Genomic DNA, 19,678 nt, shown 5'->3' with positions numbered 1-19,678 from the left:
TAGATAAAGTAGAAGAATGTGGGTTGGACAACATCCCCACCAGATGGATTTGTAACTGGCTGACCAACCGCACTCAACGTGTAGTCCTCAATGGAACTGCATCTACATGGAGGGAGGTATGCAGTGGAGTACCCCAAGGCTCTGTTTTAGGCCCAGTACTCTTCAACATCTTCATCAATGATTTGGATGAGGGAATAAATGGGGAACTCATCAAATTTGCAGATGACACCAAGCTGGCAGGAATAGCCAACACTCCAGAAGACAGGCTAAAGATACAGAAGGATCTTGACAAACTTGAACATTGAGCACTATCTAATAAAATGAAATTCAATGGTGAAAAGAGTAAGGTTCTACATTTGGGCAACAAAAACGAAATGCACAGGTACAGTATAGGTGGTACCTTGCTCTACAGTAGTAACTGTGAAAGGGATCTTGGAGTCCTAGTGGACAACCATTTAAATATGAGCCAGCAGTGTGCAGCAGCTGCCAAAAAAGCCAACACAGTTCTAGGCTACATCAACAGAGGGATAGAATCAAGATCATGTGAAGTGTTAATACCACTTTATAATGCCTTGATAAGGCCACACTTGGAATACTGCATTCAGTTTTGGTCACCACGATGTAGAAAAGATGTGGAGACTCTAGAAAGTGCATAGAAGAGCAACATAGATGATTAGGGGACTGGAGACTAAAACATATGAAGAATGGTTGCAGGAACTGGGTATGTGTAGTTTAATAGAAAGAAGGACGAGGGGAGACATGATAGCAATATTCCAATATCTCAGGGGTTGCTACAAAGAAGAGGGAATCATACTATTTTCCAAGGCACCTGAGGGTAGAACAAGAAGCAATGGGTGGAAACTAATCGAGAGGAGCAAGTTAGAACTGAGGAGAAACCTCCTGACAGTTACAATTATTAATCAGTGGAACAGCTTGCCTCCAGAAGTTGTGAATGCCCCAACACTGGAAGTCTTTAAGAAGATGTTGGATAGCCATTTGTCTGAAACGGTATAGGGTTTCCTGCCTAGGCAGGGGGTTGGACTAGAAGACCTCCAAGGTCCCTTCCAACTCTGCTATTGTATTTGCATTTCTTTGGCACAGACTGGATGTCAGGCGTGCCTTGCACATTTACCTGAGGCACACGGAGAGCCTCAGGAAATCTGAGGCACTTTTCGTTTTCTTTTACCTGTCTTCCTTGGGGAAGAGGGTGTCCTCCTCTGCTATAGGGAGGTGGATCAAATTGGCCATTGCACTGGCCTATGAGGTTCAGCACCTACCGGTTCCCCAGGGCATCACAGCACACTCCACCAGGAGCACGGCTATCTCGGCGACCTGGGCTACACAGGCGCCTATTGCGGAGATTTGTAGGGCGTCCCCGTCTCACTTTATCAGGCACTGTCAGGGGAAAAATTTCACCCTGAAGAAAATGAGGTCTGATCGGGCTGATTTCCAACAGCATATACATTAAGATGTGAAGAAAAAGAATAAAAGTCTTGGGAAGCATATTCTATGATAATAATAATAATAATAATAATAAATTTTTATTTGTTAGCCGCACCCTCTCCTAAAGGACTCGGGGCGGCGTACAATAAAAGCACATAAAATATACAAATGAACAATACATATACAGATAAAAAAAACACATACACGTACGTACACATATTACTGGAGGAGGTAGCAAATATATAAAATAGAATTTAAAATTGACAATTTAAAACACCCTCAATTAAATTACAAGATTTAAAAAACCCGTCAGGAGCAATAAGGTAAAACTATGGTTGAGCCAGGCCAGCTAATTGGAAGAGGTGGGTCTTGAGCTTTGCACGGAAGGAGCGGAGTTCAGAGGTAGTCCTGATATCAGGGGGGAGGTCATTCCACAGGGCTGGGCCCGTCACAGAGAAGGCTCTGCTCCTAGGCGTCGCCCCCCGACACTGTTTGGTAGACGGCACCTGGAGAAGTCCCTCTCTGTGCGAGCGAATTGGTCGTAGGGATGTATGGGGCAGGATGCGATCCCGCAGGTAGCTAGGTCCTGTGCCATGGAGCGCTTTAAAGATCGTAATCAGAACCTTGAAACGCACCCGATAGACCACAGGAAGCCAGTGCAGCTCGCGCAGGAGAGGTGTTGCATGGGAGTACCTTGTACTCCCCATAATCACCCGCGCGGCCGCGTTCTGGACCAACTGCAGTCTCCGAGTGCATCTCAAGGGAAGCCCCATGTAGAGAGCATTGCAGTAGTCCAGGCGAGACGTCACCAGCGCATGAGTGACTGTGCGTAAGGCATCCCGGTTCAATAGGGGGCGCAATTGGCGCACCAGGCGAACCTGGTGGAATGCCCCCCTTGCCACGGCTGTCACATTGTCATCCATGGACAGCCGGGCATCCAGGAGGACGCCCAAATTGCGCGCCCGCTCCACGGGGGCCAGTTGTACGCCCCCAATGGCCAGAGATGGAAGCAATTGGTTGAACCGGGGGGCCGGAACCCACAGCCACTCCGTCTTGGAGGGGTTGAGCTTGAGTCGGCTGCCATCCATCCAGACCCGTACGGCTTCCAAGCACCGGGACATCACTTCGACGGCCTCGTTGGGGTGGTTTGGGGTGGAAATGTACAGCTGGGTATCATCAGCATACAGATGATATCCCACCCCGAAACCACGAATGATCTCGCCCAGCGGCTTCATGTATGTGTTGAACAGGAGTGGCGAGAGGACCGACCCCTGTGGCACCCCACAAGTGAGGGGGCTTAGGGTCGACTTCTGCTCCCCTGCCAACACACGTTGCGTCTGACCGGAAAGGTAGGAGCCGAACCACCGCAAAACGGTGCCTCGAACCCCCAACCCCTCCCGTAGGTGCAACAGGATACCATGGTCGATGGTATCAAAAGCCGCCGAGAGGTCTAATAGGACCAGGATAGAGGAACAACCCCTATCTCTGGCCCTCCAGAGATCATCCACCAACGCGACCAAGGCTGTCTCCGTGCTGTGCCCGGGTCAGAAGCCGGACTGGCGCGGGTCTAGATAATCATTTTCCTCCAGGTGTCGCGGAAACTGATAAGCTATCACACTCTCTACAACCTTCGCCAGAAAGGGAAGGTTGGAGACAGGACGATAATTGGCTAGCTCCGTAGGGTCCAGGGAAGGCTTCTTGAGTAAGGGTCTCACCACCGCCTCTTTCAAGGCGGTCGGAAGAGACCCCTCGCCCAACGAAGCGTTCACTAGGCCCAGGAGCCAGTCGCATGTAACCTCCCAGGATGCTAGTACAAGCCAGGAGGGGCACGGGTCCAGTAAACATGTGGTAGGTCGCAGCCGTCCACACAGTCTGTCCAAATCCTCGATGGCAACCAAGTCAAACTCCTCCCAGAATGGTCTCTCAAGACTCGCCTCGGACGTCTCCACTAGACCACTGAAAGGGACCCATTCCTTCCGGATTTGAGCGATTTTATCCTGCAGATATTTCCCAAATTCCTCTGCCCTGCCCTGTAAAGGGGCCTCCCGCGGCCTCTGAAACAGAAGGGAGCGGGACACCCGAAACAGGGCGGCAGGGCGGTTCTCTGCGGATGCAATCAGAGCGGCACAATATTGACGTTTGGCCGCTCTCAATGCCACAAGGTACGTCCTTAAATGGGTTCGTACCTGTGCTCGGTCAAATTCGGAACGAGAGGATCTCCAACGACTCTCTAGGCATCTCTTGCGGCGTTTCATCACCCTTAGCTCCTCGGTAAACCAAGGGGCCAGGGTGGATCGTTGCCGCCGGAGAGGCCGCAAAGGCGCCACTCGGTCTAAGGCTCCGGTAGTCGCATTATTCCACGCGACCACCAGGTCCTCTACCCGGGGGCGGGTCAGGGCTACAGGAGGTGGCCCAAGCTCCATCTGGAACCGATCTGGTTCCATCAGGCGCCTGGGGCGGAACCATCTGATGTCTTCCGGCTCCGCCTCCCCACAGCGGGGGGTAGCACCAGGGAAGTCAAGCCGGAGAAGTGAGTGATCTGACCATGACAGGGGAGTGATGGTTAAATCCCCTACTCCCAGATCACTCAACCACTGGCCAGAGACAAAAACAAGGTCCAGCGTGTGGCCTCCCTCGTGTGTCAGGCCCTGGATCAATTGAGTCAGGTCCATGGCTGTCATGGAAGCCATGAACTCCCGAACCCCCTCGGACGCTTCTCCCACCGATGGCAGGTTAAAATCCCCCATCACTAAAAGTTTGGGGGTCTCAACCGCCACCGATGCGATTAGCTCGAGGAGTTCAGGCAGGGCCGCTGATGTATAGCGAGGAGCCAGGTATACTATCAGCAGGCCCAACTGTCTCCCAGGGCCCCACTTCACGACAAGGGACTCACACCCGGATGTCTGCGGTACAGTGGACTCCCTCGGCTCTAAGTCCTCCCGAATAATCACTGCTACCCCACCGCCCCTTCCCTGGGCCCAAGGCTGGTGAAATGCTCGGTAACCTGGTGGGCACATTTCCACGAGGGGTGAACCTCCCTCGTGGCCCAACCAGGTCTCCGTTATTCCTGCGAGGTCCGGCTCCCCCTCAAGAATTAGATCGAAAATGAGGGGGCCTTGTTGACAACGGACCTCGCATTCCATAACAACAGCCTCAGGCCCTGGGTCTGCAGCTCCTGACCACCTAGTACGCGGGGGTTGGTACAAGCGACCGGGTGTGACCAACAACCACGGTCTCCCAACCGACTACGGGTTCTTAATCTGTCCTCGCACCTGCCCCTCCCTACGACTGTTGGAATCAAAGAGCCCTGTATTGGAACGATATCCTCCCTCTCCTCCTCCCTTCCACTCCCTCCCCTCGCGACCACACCTAGTTACCTGGCTCTATCATCACTCCTGACCTGATCCACCCACCCACCCCCAACCCTGGAACCCCTATAAACTCTTAAAAAACTCTTTACTAAAAAAAACCCTAATTTACGCTTCCTCCACCTCTCTGGGTTAATAAACCCGTCCTCAAGGTGGGCCCTCGAGAGGGCAGGAGGCCAAACCTGCGAGAGAGGGGACTCCCGCAGCCACAGTAAATCTGACTTTGTGTGCATAAGAATAAAATCATAGGGGCAAAATTAGTTGGTTACAGGTGCTGAAGATGTATCATAGTATCATAGTTTGTCGTAGATATTTTCCTTACCCTAGGTGGAAAGGGTGAGTTAGTGGGCTAGTCGACTATCTGGGTTTCACTGGGGAGGGTCTCAAGATGGTGTAGGAGCCAGCAAAGCAAGATGTTAAAAGATGTTAAAAGGCAAAGTCAAGGGACGCGATGGTAAAGTTTAAAGGTCCAACCTAGCTTCAGGTTTGCCATTCCAGTTGTCTTTGTTCTAAAGTGCTTTACTCAGCTCCCCCCTCCACCAGCCGCTTCGTTTAAGTCTCCCATCTTCTCCTCTCCACACAACGAGGCGGTCCTCCGGCTTTCCGACCAGCGCCACGGCTAGCACGCCAACACGCCAACATGCTAATCACCAACCATGGTTCCGCGCATCTCTCCATCTTTCCATCTCAACGCCTCTCGCCTCTCGCCTCTCGCCATTCGTCTCTCAGCTCAGTGCCCGGCGCTCCGCTCAGCATCTGGTGCTCCCACCAGCCAGACGAGCGCCCACAACCAGATGAGCGCCCCACTGCATACCTCCGCTCGTCTCTTGCTCGTCTCTTGCCTCGCCTCCTGCCTCTACTCCTTCTCCGCTCCGTTCTCCGTTCTCCGCCCAGCGCGGAGATTTATTAATTATTCTAATTAATAAACAAACTTTAATACAAAAATAATAAATGGAAATAAAACAGAAACTAACTGTTACATTTTGATAAAAGTGTTCCGTCTGCCAGCTTTCCTGGCAGCCGGACAAAAGTTCAGCAGTAGCTCTCTCTCTCTCTCTGGAATGTGTGAAGACATGCACAATAAATCACTGTCAGATAAGAACTTTTATGACCTGCGCAATAACTCTTTCTCAGTTTAACTATTTAGTGTCAGTTCAGTCAGTTCATGTCTAGCAAACAATTTAACGTAGTGACACCCCTTCTTTTGCTAGTCTGGGCTGACGTCATCAAATCATCAATTAAAGCACATCTTCTTTCGCAGATACTCGTGTTGATTTACAGGAAGTGGTTTGTTCAGCATATCAGCAATCTGATCATGTGTAGAAACATATTGCAATTTAACAAAACCTTGCTTAACTAATTGCTTTGTGTTTTTATAACGAATGTCAATGTGTCTGGACCTAGAACCTGTGAAATGTGATTCAGAAATATAAACCACAGATACATTATCTTCCATCACGGTGATTGGTCGAATCGGACGTGTCCAGATATCTGTGATCAAAGCATCAAACCATGTTAGAGAATTACAAGCATCTGAAACACAAGCATATTCAGCTTCAGTAGATGAACATGAAACAAAACTCTGTTTTCTCACTTGCCAGTAAACAGGACAACCATTTAGGAACATCATGTAACCAGAAGTGCTTTTGTGTGACTTCTTGTCGCTCGCCCAGTCAGAATCAGCAAAACAAATTAACTTTGGTTGATCAGTGTGTGTTGGTTCTAGCAATAACTTCATGTGTTTAGTGTGTTTCAGGTATTTCAACAACTTCTTAATGCATGACCAATGAAATTGTGTTGCCTTACCTACGTGTCGTGATAAAAGATTAACACTAAGTGCAATGTCAGGTCTGGTCCAACTACTAGTGTATAATAGTGAACCAATGACTGAACGATATAGTGTTTGATCCTCGAACTCAGGACTTAGTTCATGTGTTAAGTTGTGAAAATCTGTTTGCATGGGTGTCTTTGTTGCGCTAGCATCTTTCATGTTGCAATGATGCAGAATGTGGTCAATTTTCTCCTCTTGTGAAAGACTAAACCCCTTCTGTGTCTTTTCAATCTGAACACCTAAATAAGTGCTAATGTGACCTAAAGATTTTAGTGTGAAGTATCTCTGCAAACTTTTGGCAAAAATCTCACTCATTTTCTTATTTGGACCAATGTAAACAATATCATCAACAAACAAGAATTATCTCATATGCATTGTTAGAACTTTTTGTGAACACGCATTCATCAGTTTCGGACTTAATAAAGCCCATTGAATTTAGTTTGTCAGTAAGACATAAATACCACATTAAACCTGACTGTTTCAGACCATAAAGACTTTTGTTCAGGAACCAGGTATCCCCTTCTTGCTTTCGGAATTCTGGAGGGCTTCTTACGTAGATCTCTTCATCTAGGTCTGCATGTAGATAAGCTGTGTCCACATCAAATTGGAAAACTTCTAAACCAAGAATAGTTGCAGTGGTTAAGGCAATTTTTACACTTTCAGTTCTGACTGTTGGTGATTAAGTGTTTGTGTAGTCATCAGGATAACGTTGAGCGAAACCCTGAGCTACAAGTCTGGCTTTGTACAAAGACTCACCATTCGGTTTCTTCTTGATTCTGTAGACCCATCGAGTGCCAATGACTTTCTTGTTTGCTGGAGGTTTTGCAGGTGTGAATACATTAAGTTTCTTTAAACTGTCCATTTCATCCTGCATTGCATCATACCATTTGCCTTGCTCTGAATCAGGAAGCTGTTTGATTTGTGTGAATGTCTCAGGAGGAAGAGTAACGTTGCAAATCAAAGGTAATGGTGTTTTTGTCAGTTGCCATGAATATCGTTGTGGAGGGATTCCTTTTGTGACCCTCTTGGAACGTGTAGGAACAACAGACCAGTCTTCTTCTTTTTCATCATCCTCGTCCTCACGTTCGTCGCTAGCATCAGCATCCGCGGCTTGCGAAGACGGAACATCAGGTTGTGAAGAACTGGTAGAAGGAATATCTGCCTGCGAATTGTCATCAGGCTGCGTGGCATCTGGAACACCATCTCTAGGAAAATAAACTTCAGGATCATTGGAATGAATCCTGTACCAGTCAATATCTTCCTCAAAATTAGCAGATTGTGAAATGACAATCACATGTTTAGTATCAATGAATTTGGATCATTTTGAGTCATCATCAATACCCATAAATCTCAGTCTCTTTGGTCCTTGAGTTATAGGAGTGTTCACCATAGCATATGAACCAAAAATGTGGAGGTTCTTGAGATCAGGCTTGTAGCCATACAGCATGTAGAAAGGAGTTTGATTGATTACACTGCTCCAAGTACGGTTGTCAATGTAATTTGCATATTTGATTGCTTCACCCCAGTATATGGGGTGAGGTCGGCATCTTCTAGAAGACAACGCATCATGGTTTGTAGAACCCCTTGTCTTCTTTCTACGACTCCGTTATGAGCCGGTGTATATGGAGCGGATGTCTGATGAAGAATTCCATTCTTACGCATCCAGTCCTGGAAACGCTGAGAAATGAATTCTGCACCACGGTCACTCTGGATTCTGGTGATGCGAACTTGGTATTGTGTAGAAACAAAAGCTGCAAAGTCTTTAAAGATCTGAAAAGTCTCAGATTTCTCTCTCATAGGATATACAAATCCATATCTAGAATGATTATCTACTATTGTTAGAAAATACTTTCTGCCACCAATTGTTGGTGGGAAAGGACCTACTATGTCAGTGTGTACCAAATCAAAAATGCGTGTTGACCGGCGTGTAGCGTGTTTTGGAACCGCAGCCGCCTTGGATTTAGCCTTCTTGCAAACTGCACAATCCAAAAACACCTTACACCCCTTTAGATCCAAACCTTTTGCGAACTCCGGCATCTTTCTAAGAACACGGAAACTGGCATGCCCCAATCTTCTGTGCCATTTGTGGATACACCTGGAATGCAAAGGTTTACCAGTTAGTGAATTCTCAACATTAACAGTTTCATGAGGAACCTCAGGCTTGCTCTGAGCAACCTGTTTCTGTTTTCTCTGTTTGTTGGCTTTAGGAGCCTTTGGCACAGTAACGGGTTCTCTCTCTGGGCCAACTCTCTCTGGGCCCGTGTTGTGCCTTTTTGGGGTTTGCATACTTGCCTGTGCTTGCCCTTTAGGCTTTGGCTTTAAGTAGTAAACACCACCAATCAGCATGGTTTCAGCAACAATATCTCCATCTTTAACTATGTAACTTGCTTTTTCGAGGTGGTGAACCTGGAACTTTAAATCTCTAGACAAGTGACTTTGACTAAGCAAATTACTGGTTGCTGAAGGTATGTAATAAACATCTGGGATGTATGTATCGAGCTCTTCAATGTAAACAGTTCCTTTTCCCATGACCTTGCAAGTGTGGTTGGTGAAGGAATACAGTTCTCGATACTCGGGCTCTGGCTCGCCCATCTCTGTGAAAAGCTCCCTTCTGTGGGTAACGTGCACAGCTGCTCCACTATCTAAAGTCCACAAAAGACGTCTGTCGTACTTTGGATCAGGTTGTGGAACGTTGGTTATGGCCAATGTTGCGAGTGGAGCTTGTGGATCAAGCCTTGGACCACGACGACCTTGTCTTCCGCCTCTACCTCTGCCTCTGGAGTCTGTTCCTCTGGGCTGGTACGTGACGGGAGCTGGAACTCGTTGGGGACAATCCCGGGTATCATGTCCCACACGGATGCAGGTGTAGCATTTTGGCATCCTTGGAGCGTAGCCTCTTCTTCGGAAGGGACGTCTAGCTGGAGCCTTTGATGCTGGGGGTCGTTGCAGATGTGGTGTAGCTAACTTGATAGCTTCCTCCTCCACTAAAAGTCTGCAAACGTGGTTAACTGTGCGTTGAGCAATAGGCACGTAGTTAATCTTTGCAACAGCATCTTTCCATTCATAATTCAATGAGTTAATGATGATGCTAATCATTTGAATATCATCGATTACATGGCCATTTTGTCTCAATTCACTTCTCATTCTTTTCAGTTTGGTCAAATGTCCACCAATTTGTTCACCAGGTTTCAACTTCGAACCATGGAACTCAGACATGAGCAAACATGAAGATTCAATTGAAACGGGCCTGTAGCAATCTTCCAAAATAGCCCAAATTTGTTGGGCTGTTGCATCAAGTGGAAAGATACCCTGGAGCTCAATTTCCATTGACATGAGCAAAGTCGTGATTGCTCTGTTTTCCAGGTCTCTCATTGCAGGTGTCCATGGTTGGGCTGGAGGATTAAAAACCATGCAGTATGTGCCTTCTCTGCGAAGCAAGAGCACAATTTCACTGACCCAGGCTTTATAATTCTCTCCTGACTCCTTTAATTTGGACTCACCAGTCAAAGGAGTGACTGGAAATGCCTGCTGAGGAATATGCATTGGAACAACTTGTTGAGCAGGTTGCAAAGCTGGTTGTTGAACCAGGGGGTGCTGCAATTGCACCATTGGCCTTTGCTTGGCAACATCAAATTGACTTCCTTGCATTCGCCTTTGGCTTTGCCTTTTTCCATCTAGGGAGGATTCAACACCACCAGGGGGCGTTGAAGACTTAACCTTTGGAGGCAAAACTTTGGCTTCTAGAGGACTTATAGATAAATCTTTAAAGCTCTGGCGAAGCTGCTTTAGCTTTTGCTCTAATAGTTTTTCTCCGCCAGCAGATGGCAGTGCAGCTTCACTTCTTGGCTGCAACAGCCCTCTATACGTGGCCGGAAATTCAGTGGAACAAAAGGGATCATGTGACCTCGGTGACGTGTACATATCTCTTTGTTCTGATTCACCTAAAACCTCTGTGGGGTGTGTCTTAGACTGTTGTTTTGAAGAAGACATTTTGGGAGTGGGGGAACCCCTCCTACTTCTTTTCATTTCCTCAAAACATTCTCTAGCTTCCCTGGCGTATTTTTCGAACAGCTCTAACTGATCACGATAGTTTTGCATTTCTTCCCCAGTGCCTGAGAAGGATTCATAAATTTTGCTTTCTGCGTGGGAGTGTTTTTTCTCTGCCGGCAGTTGCCGCTGAGGCTTTTGCCATTCATCAATTGTTTCATAATCTCCAAGAGTCTGGGAGTGAAGTGGCTCTGGTAATGTGGAAAGTTTTGGCTTGGCCCCCAATAAATCATAATCTCCTGGAGGTATTTTAGAAGGGGGAACTACTGACCTCTGTTCGTAGATCTCGCCTTCTGTAGCTCCTTCCTCCACATCTGGCTCGGCACTTGGAGAAATTTGTTGCTTTTGAAGTAATTTTGAAGGATCTTGCTTCTCTGTGTCTGAGGGAGCCTCTGTATCAGAAGAAGTGGACCCATCTGAGCTCTTTCCATTTTTCTTCTTCTTTTTCTTCTTCGACATGGCTAATTAGCTTAGTCGGTTATCTTAAGATAGCTCGAAGGAAAAACAGCCGTAAATTATAGCCATCTCTGCTTCCATTAACCAACTCTGCTACCATTAATTGTCAGGGGAAAAATTTCACCCTGAAGAAAATGAGGTCTAGGATCGGGCTGATTTCCAACAGCATATACATTAAGATGTGAAGAAAAAGAATAAAAGTCTTGGGAAGCATATTCTAATTAATAAACAAACTTTAATACAAAAATAATAAATGGAAATAAAACAGAAACTAGCTAATTGTTACATTTTGATAAAAGTGTTCCGTCTGCCAGCTTTCCTGGCAGCCGGACAAAAGTTCAGCAGTAGCTCTCTCTCTCTCTCTGGAATGTGTGAAGACATGCGCAATAAATCACTGTCAGATAAGAACTTTTATGACCCGCGCAATAACTCTTTCTCAGTTTAACTATTTAGTGTCAGTTCAGTCAGTTCATGTCTAGCAAACAATTTAACGTAGTGACAGGCACTACAGTTTGACGCTTTTGCATCGGCTGATGTGTTTGGTCGTAGGGTGTTACAACAGATGGTAGCGCATGGGGAGCCCAAGATCAATAGTTCCCCCCCCCCCCCCGAGGGACATTAACTTGGGTATGTCCCAATCCTGGCTAATCCTGCAAATTCCTCCAGAAAATGACAGTTGGTCTTCCCTGAACTGTTATTTTGGGAGGTTTGCAGGATTAGCCAGGTTCCCGCTCTAGCATTGGTTCATGGGGATGGGGAGTTCAGGGGGTAGGGTGTTTCCCCTTATGACTTGTTTTCAGGTGTTTTTCAGTGGACTTGTCTCGTTGAAACCAGAAGCAAGGAGCACAGAAGTGTGGCTTCAGTTTTAACTCTGTCTTGAGGCCAATTGGACATCATAATACCCAATCCTGGCTAATCCTGCAAACCTCCCAAAATAACAGTTCAGGGAAGACCAACTGTTATTTTGATTTTCATCCATATTTCTAGTAAGATTCCTCTTACCTGATGTCTCTGGAAATATTTATAGGCTTTATTCTTTCCCTCCCAGATATAAGCATGCCAGCCCAGCTGTAAATCATGACTCTCTATCGTCAATATTCTTTTATTTTGAAGTACTATCCATTTTTTGAGCCATGTTACCACTGCTGCCTGGTAGTAAAGCTCCCAATCTGGGAGGCCAAATCCTCCTTTGATTCTAGAGTCCTGTAGTAATTTTAATTTTATCCTAGCTTCCCCAGCCAAATAAAATTTTAAATTATTTTTTTTAGTTCCACGAAAAAATGTCTCCCTAATTTTACTGGTACACTTTGGAATAGAAATAAATTTTTTGGTAGGATATTCATTTTTATGGTCGCAATTCTTCCAATTAGCGATAATTGCAATTTGGCCCAATTTTCCAAGTCCTTTCATATTTGTTGTGATAATTTTGAATAATGGTCTTCGTTTATGGTAGAACATTTATCCATTAGCCAGATTCCAAGATATTTTACCTTTTTAACTATTTGCATTTCCAATACTCTCTCTAATTCCTCATTTTGCCTTTGTGTAAGATTTTTAGTAATTATCTTTGTTTTATTTTTATTTATTTTTAAGTCTGCTATTAGCTGTTCCCCAGCATTTTGGGGTGGGGGGAACGCAAAGGATTTATTAGATTTTCTAGCTCGGACCTGAGGCAACTGGAAACTCGACAGAAAACACTTTCTCCCTCCGTGCCTCTCTCTCTCTCCCTTCCCTTCCTCTGATTGGCTGGCGGCTAACTGTCTCTTGAGCCCAAAAGGCCGAGGTAAAGAGTCTCTTTCCCAAAGGCCCGTGACGAAGGGCTAGGGACGGAAGAGAAGGACGAAGAGCCAGGTGCCTCACAGCGGAGGCGAAGTGATAAGAGGTGGATGACTGGGGGAGAAACCCTGGGGGCGAAATAGGTGGGCGAAGGGCAGGAGGAGAACAGTCCCATTCCATGCTAGGACGCGCATCTCGCTTCTCCCCTCCCTCGCTAAAGGGACGTTGAGGAAGGGAAGAAGCCAGGCAGCTGTTATATTGGGGGTGGGGTGGGAGGTGGCAGGCCAGCAGAGGTGGTATTCAGCAGGTTCTGACCAGTTCTGGAGAACCGGTAGCGGAAATTTTGAGTAGCTAGGAGATCTGGTTAATACCACCTCTGACTGGCCCCACCCTTATCTATTTTCTGCCTCCCGAGTCCCAGCTGATTGGGAGGGAATGGAAATTTTATAGTATTCTTCCCCTGGAGTGGGGAGGGAATAGAAATTTTACAGTATCCTTCCCCTGACACGCCCACCAAGCCATGCCAGCCCACCAAACCACACCCACAGAGCCGGTAGTAAAAAAAATTGAATCCCACCACTGCAGGCCAGCAAGGCACCTCACACCCCATTCCCTCTCACGCAAAAACAAAACCTCCCACCAAGCCCCAATGATAACGGCGGGTCTGGCTGCTTCCTTTCCCCGACGTCCCTTTAGTGAGGGGTAGCAGTGGGGGTAGAAGCGAGGCACGTGTCCTAGTGCTACGGGAGACTGACAGCTCTGCTGCGTTCCTTGCCCTTTCGTCCTTGTAAAAAAAACTCGTGAGTTCAACTTGCGAGGTTTTTTTTACAAGGGGCTTCACTGGACGAATGGGCGAGGAACGCAGCGGGGCTGAACAGGTAAGAGGCATGGCTCACTTCTCCCCCCCCCACCTTCCACCCCTCACTAAAGGGGCGGCAGGGAAGGGAACTAGGCAAGCTGCCTTTACCATTGGGGCGAGGTGGGAGGTGTTGGGCCATGAGGCGCGCCTCTTACCTTTCCAGGTCCATTGTGTTCCTCACCATTGTGTCCAGGGATGCCCTTGGTAAAAAATAAAACCCCTTCTCACGACTTCTAGAAGTTTGATAGAACTCGTAAGAAGGTTTTTTTTTTCTACCAGCAGCTTCCCTGGACACAATGGCGAGGAACGCGATGGAGCTGGAAAGGTAAAAGGCGCACCTCGCTTCTCGCCTGCCCCAGAAAATAATAAGCCCTCCCCTATAATAAGTCCAAGGCCATATTTCGTGGGTCAAAAAAAAATAAGACCCTGTCTTATTTTCGGGGAAACATGGTATCTACAAATATTTACGAGAATATATATGTTAGAAAGTATGAAATATAAAGGTCTTCAAGGTATTCTATATAAAGTTCCAATTCTAGTTTTAAACGAACAGCTATACAGTAAATAATATCTATACAGGATTTTATATAATTGTATCAGGTTACTTAGATTGCACAGATTTCCGGAAACTTAGAAAGTTCTTTTTCCTTGTTCTTACTGTTGCATCAGCTTCTCCTCCCTTAATGTCTAGGATGTTGCCTTCTACCTATTTAGCACAGTCACTATGACAGTTCTCTCACTTCCCCTGCCAGATCAAATCTCCACTGTCTTCTTCCCAGGCAGAAGCTTCTTGTAGTTTGTTCTTTCCTTTTCTGCAATTCACAATGTTTAGTCCCAGTCTAATCACAATCTCAACTTGTGTTCCTTCTGCCTGTGGTAATTCCCCAGCAAGCTCAAGCTGTCAGTACATTTCCTCCATTCCTTCTTTGAATGTTAATTCCGTTTTCTCAAGATTCTGCTCCCACTGCTAAAGTGGCACTTTTTTTCTGCCTTGGAGACTCACTCACCCACCAAGCTGTAGGTTCACACTTCCTGAGAGTCACACCAGTACTTCATTTCAACTCCTCGAACTCCACCAATACTTTCAGCTGTTTCCCTCTTCTCGCTTCCTTCTCCATTTAAAGGACTGTCACGCCTCCGGATCCGACCATAAAGGCCAGTCTCTCCAGCACTGGATTTGAGAGGTTTCTTCTACTATAACGGGATTTCACCTCTTCCTAGTATCCACCGAGTTTCCCCACTCTGTCGCTGGTCCCTCTGAAACCCAGCTCCGCCTTTGCAAGCCTCCTGGCACTGAAAATCGGGCAGAAAGAACAGAGCCCTGTTCTGCTCCGCACTGGCGTGACTCCATCCCGGAAGTCCTGGCTGAGCAGTTTGTTATTTTTATATGAAAGGTACCTTTGTTGAACAATCTGGGATTGAAAATATCTGAAAAGATCTTAGTGTAAGAGCAGGATTGCCTTAATGGTGGACAAATCTAAAACTACCGTATTTTTCAGAGTATAAGTCACACTGGAGTATAAGACGCACCAAGGTTTTGAAGAGGCAAATTTTTAAAAAAGTAGGTAGGTAGATGGAGAGAGAGAGAGAGAGAGAGAGAAAAATACAGTAGGTAGGGAGAGAGAGAGAGAGAGAGAATAGGCAGGTAGGTAGATAAAGGGATAGAGAGAGAAATAGACAGATAAGAGAAATACAGTAGGGAGGGAGGGATGGAGAGTGAGGGTAGGTAGGTAGGTAGAGGGATAGAGAGAAATAGAAAGAGAGAGAGAGAGAGAAATATAGTAGGTAAGTAGGGAGAGAGAGAGTAGGTAGGTAGGTAGATGTTTCTAGGTGTATTTATCCATGTGCTGGAGAAGGAAATCGCTGACAATCTACAGCACCTAACTTTGTTCCTGCTGGCACAGCACTTGATCAATGTATAGGTGAAACTCGAAAAATTAGAATATTGTGCAAAAGTTCATTTGTTTCAGTAATGCAACTTAAAAGGTGAAACTAGTATATGAGATAGACTCATTACATGCAAAGCAAGATAGTTCAAGCCATGAATTGTCATAATTGTGATGATTATGGCTTACAGCTCATGAAAACCCCAAAACCACCATCTCAGAAAAATAGAATATTACATGCAATCAATAAAACAAGGATTGTACATAGAACAATATCAGACCTCTGAAAAGTATAAGCATGCATATGTACTCAGTACTTGGTTTGGGCCCCTTTTGCAGCAATTACTGCCTCAGTGCGGTGTGGCATGGAAACTATCAGCCTGAGGCACTGCAGAGGTCTTATGGAAGACCAGGATGTTTCAATAGTGGCCTTCAGCTCTTCTGCATTGTTCGGTCTCATGTCTCTCGGCAATGCCCCATAGATTCTCTATGGGGTTCAGGTCAGGCGAGTTTGCTGGCCAATCAAGCACAGTAATCCCACGGTCATTGAACCAGGTTTTGGTGCTTTTGGCAGTGTGGGCAGGTGCCAAGTCCTGCTGGAAAATGAAGTCAGCATCCCCATAAAGCTCGTCTGCAGAAGGAAGCATGAAGTGCTCCAAAATCTCCTTGTTAAACGGCTACGTTGACCCTGGACTTAATGAAGCACAGTGGACCAACACCAGCAGATGACATGGCTCCCCAAATCAACACAGACTGTGGAAACTTCACACTGGACTTCAAGCATCTTGCAGTGTGTGCCTCTCCATTCTTCCTCCATGCTCTGGGTCTTTGGTTTCCAAATGAGATGCAAAAGTTGCTCTCATCAGGAAAGAGGACTTTGGATCACTGAGCAACAGACCAGGTCTATTTTTCTTTAGCCCAGGTAAGACGCTTCTGATGTTGTTTGTTGTTCAGGAGTGGCTTGACAAGAGGAATACGACATTTGAAGCCCATGTCCAGGATCCATCTGTGTGTGGTGGCTCTTAATGCACTGACTCCAGCCTCAGTCCACTCCTTGTGAAAGTCCCCAACACTTTTGAATGGCCTTTTCCTGAAAATCCTCTCCAGGTTGAGGTCATCCCTGCTGCTTATACAGCTATTTCTTCCACACTTTTCCCTTCCACATAACTTTCTATTAATGTGCGTTGATGCAGCACTTTGGGAACATCCAACTTCTTTTGCAATTACCGTTTGAGGCTTTCCTTCCTTATGGAGGGTGTCAATGATAGTTTTCTGCACAACTGTCAGGTCGTCAGTCTTTCCCATCATTGTGATTCCTACTGAACCAGATTGAGAGACCATTTAAAGGCTCAGGAACCCTTTGCAGGTGTTATGGCTTAATTAGCTGATTAGAGTGGGACACTTTGAGCCTAGAATATTGCACCTTTTCACAATATTCTAATTTTCTGAGATTGTGGATTTGGGGTTTTCATGAGCTGTAAGCCATAATCATCACAATTATGACAAATCATGGCTTCAACTATCTTGCTTTGCATGTAATGAGTCTATCATATTAGTTTCACCTTTTAAGTTGCATTACTGAAATAAATGAACTTTTGCACGATATTCTAATTTTTCGAGTTTCACCTGTAATTCTTATCAATCAGTTAAAGAGCTTTCCAAAAGGAAAAAAAAGTTTTTGCACTATGCAAAACCTTCCAAAAACGGCCCGTTTTTTGCGAAAATGGACCTGCTTTTTTTTCAAATAAAAGGCATGAATAGCCTTGGGGGGGCTTGCAGAGTGCTCCGGGAGGGCCAAAAACGAGCAAAAAATGGCCAGTTTTTCACGAAAACGGGCCTGTTTTTTGTCAAAAAAACTGCATGCATAGCCTTATGGAGGCTGATAGAGTGCTGCTGGGGGCTGGTAGGCTTATTTCTGCCCTGCTCAGCCCCCAGGAGTTCTCTGAAAGCCTTCATAAGGCTATGCACGGCCATTTTGGTGAAGGGGCGGGGCTTCAGGAGGCAAAAAAATGCTGTATTCGATGTATAAGATGCACCCAGATTTTCAGCCTCTTTTTTGAGGAGAAAAGGTGCGTCTTATACCTCAAAAATATGGTAACCAATTTCTAGTTTTGCAGCACCTGCCAATTACTTCCCATTGTATATGGCAAAGGAAGAGGTATGGTACGCATGGCAAGAACCAATAAGCCAAGACATTCACAATCTTCATTGAGTACATTGAGTTGGAGGGTTTGCAGCTTGTTTGTGGACTGATAACATCTCAAGGACACAGACTGTTCCTTTGCAGATGTCTATGAGAAATATTTTGGGCAAGGGGAGGAAAAGAAAAGATAGAACCCTCCATCTCTGAAAAAATTAGAAGAAACTTGTGCATAAGTGAATTCAAAATAAAAGTATTTTTATACATCAAAGAGATATTGAAGGCGAGAGTGGCAGTGGAGTTTAGATCTTTTTTTTCTTTTTTTGGAAATATGTATCTACATATAGATGAGGAAGCCTTAAGTCTCCAAGATGTTTTGGATGGACTTCAAAATTTATTGGAAGGATCCGAGAGATTTGATAAGAAGTTGGATAAATTATTGTTATGCGTAGCAAAAGATGAAGGGGTTGGAGCTCCAAAAACTAAAGAAGAGAATGAAGATATAGAAGATATAGAAGATAAAGGCAAGACAACAGATGAACCTACTAATGAAGCATCCATGAGTGAAAGTGAAAAGATATTGAAAAGTGAATTTAAGAAGAGAAACAGCTTTAGAAAGATGTTTAATAATCAAAGACATGTTAATTTTAATACCAGCTGAAGGGCAACGAGACTATATGAGAGATCTTCTGAGCAAAAAAGTGCGGAAAGAAGTTTTTAAGAACTCTATAAAGAAGCTAATAAGAGAATTGACGCAACAACTGGCTAAAGAGAAAAGATTGTTTTATTACTGGAAAGACACAGGTTGACAATGAATGCTGATAATTAAAAACTTAGTTAATCTTTGGTGATTAATAAGTAGGATTTTGTAGATGCTTATAGAATGTTTTTGTTTTTAAAATCTTTATTCCTTAACAGATAATCCATTATGATAATAATAGTGAAATAAAAATTAGTGAAAACAATTTGGATATAAACCGTAAATTGGGACCTGGGAAAAAGATCTATTAATTTTACTAATATTTTTCTGTTTGGATTTTGTTAAAAAGATGTAATCTCTTCTGGGTACTTATAAATTCCACTAATACATTTTTGTTTAGATTTATTATAAAGATGTTAGACAACTACAATAACAATAATGAAATGTTACTGGCTAAAGAGATAAGATTGTTTTGTTACTGGAAAGACACAGGTTGACAAGGAGTGTTGATAATTAAAAATTTAGTTAATCCTTGGTGATTAATAAGTAGGATTTTGTAGATGATTATAGGATGTCTTTGTAAAATGTTTATTCATTAACAAATAATACATTATGTTAATAATAATGAAATAAAAATTAGTGAAAACAATTTGGATATAACTATAACTTGGGACCTGGGAAAAAGATTTATCAATTTTACTAATACTTTTTTGTTTTGGATTTTGTTATAAAGATGTAATCTCTCCTAGATACTTATAAATTATATTAATAAATTTATGTCTAGATTTATTATAAAGATGTTAGATAACTACAATAACAATAACGAAATGTTAATGGATAATGTTTAATTATTTTATATGTGTTGGCATTGGTGAAAGCAATTCGGTATAAGCCTGAGGTTTACAGAAACAGCTAATGAATGTCAGTATGTGGTTGTGTCTTTAAATATAAATGATTCTAGATAAAAGCATGTTTAAACAATTATAGTTAAATGAGAATGATGCTATAAAGAATGATTGTGGTAGTAACGCACGAAATTTATTTGTAACCAATCAACATGCTTTCTGGAAGATGTAATGAAGAATGATTTTGGTGTGTGTTTTTTGTTTAATTAAAACAATAAAAAATTAAAAAAACAAAAAAACAATAAGATCAGTTTGACAATGCAAATT

The 19,678-nt window shown here is 44.5% G+C and overlaps 1 protein-coding gene across 9 annotated transcripts in view; it reads left to right on the top strand.

Moving 5' to 3' along the window:
• LOC309390762 (E3 ubiquitin-protein ligase MARCHF8-like) overlaps window positions 1-19,678 on the top strand; it is a 71,094-nt gene that overhangs the window by 23,890 nt on the left and 27,526 nt on the right. The gene's annotated exons all lie outside the window — the stretch shown is intronic.

The sequence above is a fragment of the Natrix helvetica genome, assembly GCF_964273705.1.
Source record: "Natrix helvetica genome assembly, chromosome: 4".
Taxonomy (NCBI): Eukaryota; Metazoa; Chordata; class Lepidosauria; order Squamata; family Natricidae; genus Natrix; species Natrix helvetica.
The sequence above is the reverse complement of the archived record's forward strand: the minus strand, read 5'-3'. Positions and strand labels throughout refer to the sequence as shown.